This window comes from Pituophis catenifer, unplaced genomic scaffold (assembly GCF_029215685.1).
Source record: "Pituophis catenifer annectens isolate HBS135680 unplaced genomic scaffold, rPitCat1.0.hap2 SCAF_12, whole genome shotgun sequence".
In the NCBI taxonomy this organism is placed as follows: Eukaryota; Metazoa; Chordata; class Lepidosauria; order Squamata; family Colubridae; genus Pituophis; species Pituophis catenifer.
Window position 1 is genome coordinate 1,674,535 of NW_027256892.1, and position 6,000 is coordinate 1,680,534.

Consider the following 6,000-nt stretch of genomic DNA (forward strand, 5'->3'; position numbering starts at 1 on the left):
TGTCTTTGGTGCATATGCTCTCAGTGTACATAAAAGAAAAGATATATTCGTCAACACTGAATGATAGTCATAGGGTACAAATAAGCAATCAAATCATATTAGGAAACAGTCAATATAAACCGTAAGGATACCAGCAACAAGGTTACAATCATAAGTGGGAGGAGATGGGTGATAGGAACGATGAGAAGATTAATAGTAGTGCAGATTTTGATACCGGTATATAACTAACTTAAAACTGTATGCAAAAGCATAACAACAACATCTACATGAAACAAGCTTAAAACATTATAGTCACCTCTCCGCAAGGTTGAATGCGTACTTAAAATTGATGTGTGGCTGCTTAAAGTGCATATGGCAGACGCAGAAATGCCAATATCCTTTTGAGTTAAGTGCTTGCATTTATAAATCTTTCTACTCTTGCTTTTGGAATTCTTTTCCCCACTCTTCCTTGCAGAACCTCTTCTGCTCAAAAATATCCTGGGATCTCCTTTTGTACATTTTATTGTTGATGTTAATGTTCAAATCCGGGAACTATGAAGAGTATTTCAAAAGAATCCTGACTTCCTATTAATAGGCTCCATCTGTAGATGTCTTTGTAAAGGAGAAGATCTTTTGTGATCCTGGGCAGGTCTCTTGTACTATGCCAAAATGGATTCGGCTCTTATGTTTTCTAAACCATGATTTATGACTGAGGGCAGTGATGGTGAACCTTTTCGGCACCGAGTGGCCAAACCGGAACATGCATGCATGTGTGCTTGCTGGAGCACCAGAAACCTGAGGACCAGCTGGCTGGCATGTACATGTCTGTTTTTTGGCCATTTGAGGCCATTTTCTGGCTGTTTTGGGGCCATTTTCAGGCTGCTTTTTGGGCCGAAAATGGCCTGAAAATGGCCCAATGTTTTGGGGCTGCTTTCTGGTGCTCCGGCACCCCCGAAAACCAGCTGCCTGGCGCTGGAAACCAGAAGAGAAGCTGGCGATGGCACACATGCCCACAGAGAGAGCTATGTGTGCCACCTCTGGCACGCGTGCCATATGTTCACCATCACAGACTTAGGGTGTTACCCAAGCCCAATCACCTTTCTAGTCGCCATTAAGCATTGAAAGAGCCGAGGTGGCGCAGTGGTTAGAGCGCAGCACTGCAGCTACTTCAGCTGACTGCTAGTTCAGCAGATCAGCGGATCAAATCTCACCGGCTCAAGGTTGACTCAGCCTTCCATCCTTCCGAGGTGGGTCAAATGAGGACCCAGATTGTTTGGGGGGCAATATGCTATTTAGTATACTGTCTTTGGTGTAAGCCGCCCAGAGTCCTCGGAGAGTGGGCGGCATAGAAATACGAATAATAAATAAATAAATGATGAACGAAACCCCCTCCCCCATTTAAACATTAAGAATAATGACCAGAGTATGGCATTCTCCATTTAAAATCGAAGGATGAATTTTTAAGCGGCATAAGTTTTAAGGACTGCAAATGATACAAGATCTGCGCAAAACTTAACTCTCCGTCTCTGCTGATTCTTGAAATTCTTGAAAGAGCCTTGGTAGTACAGTGGTCTAAGGCACCCTGTTATTAAGCTGGTTATTAAGACCAGCTGCCTGCAATTACTGCAGGTTCGAATCTCGCCAAGGCTCAAGGTCGACTCAGCCTTCCATCCTTTCTAAGGTAGGTGAAATGAGGACCCAGTTTGTGGGGGCAATAAGCTGACTTTGTATAAATATACAAAAGGATGAAAGCTATTGCTTAGCGCATTGTAAGCCGCCCTGAGTCTCCGGAGAAGGGCGGCATATAAATCAAATTAAAAAAAATAATTCAATCCCTTTGGGTAGAGGTCTTGTTCCACAATTCTATACTTGTTGGACACTAAAAATGGTAAACATGGCAAGAAACTTATCAGCCAAATACAGGTAAGTCCTTGATTTACAACCATTCATTTAGTGACCGAAGATACAAAACGGCACTGAAAAAAAGCGAGTTAATGACCGCCTTTCCAACGACCATTGCAGCCTCCCCATTGGTCACATGATCAAAATCCGGGCCCTTGGCCACTGTCAGGGATTTATGACCATTGCACTGCCCTGGAGTCGTGCAACCTCCATTCGTAACCTTCCCAACTCACTTCCGAAGGGGGGGAAGTAAAATTCACCGAGCAACCATATGATCCACTTAATAACGGTAGCAAAAAAAGATTGTAAAACGGGACGACGACCACTGCCTTCCATAGCAATGGACATGTTGGGACTTGACGGCAATCGTAAGTCGAGGATTACCTTGTACCGCATCTTCGGGATAAAAAGACACGTCGTGCCAAGGAAAACATTTTGCCCGTCTAAAGAAATTCAGAACGTTTATTATTATGAAGCTCTCTGCCATGTTCGCTTCTCCCTGGGGATGTTAACCTCCTCCCTCCATAACTCGGCGTAAGCCAAGTATAAATTTGCAGATGCCAATCATCTCTGGCGGCTCTTTTCAAGGAAAGGGACAGACCAACAGGGAGTCAGCTGAGCAACCACATGAGGTCTCTCTCTAGTCGAGAAAGAACAGGCAAGCACATTCCACAGGGCAGGGGAAACGATACGGAAACCAGACCTGGCTGTCAGGCTCCAATCCTTGGAGCCTTGGTAGTACAGTGGTCTAAAGCACCCTGTTATTAAGACCAGCTGCCTGCAATTACTGCAGGTTCGAATCTCGCCAGGCTCAAGGTTGACTCAGCCTTCCATCCTTTCTAAGGCAGGTAAATTGAGGACCCAGTTTGTGGGGGCAATAAGCTGACTTTGTATAAATATACAAAAGGATGAAGGCTATTGCTTAACACACTGTAAGCTGCCCTGAGTCTCCGGCATATAAATCAAATTTTTTAAAAAAATCCCATCTCTCTTTGTAGGATAAAGAGATGCCATCAGTTTGTTAATCTCTCAGCAGCAAAACCCAGGCAGAAGGATGTCATTATCCAGGTCCCATTTATGGTTATTTATATAAAACAGGGAGTCTGGTGCCATTTTCCAATTCACACATTTTATTAAAAGTTGTTGTACAGCCTGCAGCCTGGAGAAAATGTTGCCAGATGACCCCGAGGCTACCAACTCCATAGGCTGGACACAGCTCTCCTATACAGCATTCCCAATATTTTGCAAGATTTCAAGACTACTCTGGCTTTGAAAGATTACTAGGTAGGGAGGCTAATAGAAATATACTGTGGGGTCATGGTCAGGATAGTACTTAAGACTTAGATACCGCTTCACAGGGTTTTTACAGCCCTCTCTAAGCGGTTTACAGAGTCAGCCAATTGCCCCCAACAACTTGGGTCCTCATTTTACCAACCTCGGAAGGATGGAAGGCTGAATCAACCTTGAGCCAGTCAGGATCGAACTTCCTGGCTGTGGGCAGAGTTAGCCTGCAATACAGCACTTTAACAACTGCATCAACACGGATTCCTTCCTTCCTTCCTCCTTGTTTTCCTTATTTCCTTCTTTCTCCTTCCTTCCTTCCTTCCTTCCTTCCTTTCCTTCCTTCCTTCCTTCCTTCCTTCCTTCCTTCCTTCCTTCCTTCCTTCCTAGCACTTAGATTTATATGCCACTTCACAGTGTTTTACTCTAAGCAGTTTACAGAGTCAGCCTCTTGCCCCCAACACTCTGACTCCTCATTTTACCGACCTCAAAAGAATGGAAGGCTGAGTCAACCTTGAGCCGGGTGAGATTCAAACTGTTGACAGTCAGCAGAACTAGCCTGCAATACTGCATTCTAACCACTGCGCCACCACAGCTCTTGTTGAAGTGTTCGATTTAGGGTACCGTGGAGACCCATCTAGCATTCCTCTCAGGAGGAATGGGCTGAGTTGCCTCTGGACTGCACCCTCTCTCTCATCCGGATCTACCTCCTTACTTCCTACCATCCCTTCTCCATTTTTCTTGTCCCATTTCCAACCCCAACATGGTTCTAGGTCAGGAGTCAGCAACCTGCAGCTCTGGAGCCACATGTGGCTCTTTCACCTCTCTGCTGCAGCTCCCTGTCACTCAAAATATGCGTCACAACCACCAATGTGCGACACCCTCCAGCATGCAATTTATTGAGCTTTTCAACCCCCGGTAGGCCAACCATTGATAAATCCAAAAAAAGAAAAAGTTTCAGAAGAAAACAACATTTAATTCATATGGCTTAGGACCTGGTTATCTATGGGACCGCCTGCTACCACCAATAGCCTCCCACCGGCCAGTACGCTCCCATAGAGAGGGGCTCCTCCGGATGCCGTCGGTTAAACAATGTCGACTGGCAGCCTCTAGGGGGAGAGCCTTCTCTGTGGGGGCACCTACGATCTGGAATGAGCTCCCCCCCCGGAGATACGGAGGATCCCGGATCTGCGCGCCTTCTGTCGCGCGCTTAAGACTTTTTTATTTCATCAAGCTGGCCTGGCCTAAATCTTCTCCCCTTTTTAAATGTAAATTTTAATTTGTTTTTAAATTATGGGGTATTTTAAATTTGTTCAGCCAAATTATTTAATTCGTTTTTATTCTATTTTAAATTTTTGTATTTATGTGTTTTATCCTGTGGCTGTTCACCGCCCTGAGTCCTTCGGGAGTAGGGCGGTATAGAAATTTAATATATAAATAAATAAATAAAATAAATATAAATTTTATTAATTAAATTAAAATTAAATTTACATATGCCAGTTTTGTGGCTGCTCGAGAAATAGTCAGAAGGGTTTTGTGGCTCCCGGTGTTTTCTTTTGGGTGGGAAACAGGTCGAAATGGCTCTTTTGAGTGCAGACCCCTCCTCTAGGGGGCGACACGTAAAATGAGCAATAAAGCTCAGAGAAGCAGCAAGTGACATCATAGGACATCACGTCAAATAATGTCCATTATGTTAATGTGCATCATAACACCCTGGCCTAGATGATCTGATACCAATGGCCTGTTCCTCAAACCCACACTGATAATGAGCCACGACCAAGGACCAGAAGCCAGACCGCAGCTGCATCATTAGCCACTTTAAACCCCTCCAATCCATACATGAAGCAGACTGACACCCACCATGAAGAGCTCGCACGGCCACAAACACGAAGCCAAACAACAACAACGCAGCTCACCAGCTCAAATCCCCCTGCAACTCAGACTAAGCTGAGCACAACCAAGCCCCCACCCAAACAGAACACAACCCCAGCCAATCAGAGCACAGCCAAGCCCCTAACCAATCAGAACACACCTCCACCCAATCAGAACACAGCCAAGTTCCCACCCAATCAGCTCACACCTCCACTAGCAGTTAAAAGGAAGAGACAGCTGCGATCTCACATTGCTCCTGGAAGCACGAAGCCGAGAACACCAGCCTGAAGATGACGAATGAGACTTCGTCGAAACGTCGCCAAGACACTTCCAATTTTACGTGGGAGAAGACCCGAATAACCAAAGACCTACATACAAACACCCGCGAAAACCTGAGAAAACATATATATATATATATATATAATTTGATTTATATGCCGCCCTTCTCCGGAGACTCAGGGCGACTTACAATGCGTTAAGCAATATTATTTTTATAAATAACTCAAGGTGGCAAATATACCTACTACGCCTTTCTCCTGCTCTTCCTCACAAATAACCCTGTGAAGTGACTTGGACTGAGAGCGACTGGCCCAAAGTCACAGACCCACCACCTCCACTGGTGTGCAGTGCTCTATAGCATCGTTTTGATGGTAGGAGTTGAAACAATTTACGTCCAGAATGCGAGGGGGTCTGTAATAGTGGTGGGTTTCAAAAACATTTACTACCGGTTCTGTGGGCGGGGCTTGGTGGGCGGGGCAGGGGAAGGCTACTGCAAAATCTCCATTCCCACTCCACTCCAGGGGAAGGATACTGTAAAATCTCCATTCCCTCCCCAATCCAGGGGAAGGTTACTGCAAAATCCCCATTTCCTCCCGATCAGCTGGGACTCGGGAAGCAGAGAATAGATGAGGGCAGGGCCAGTCAGAATTTTTACTACTGGTTCTCCGAACTACTCAAAATTTCTGC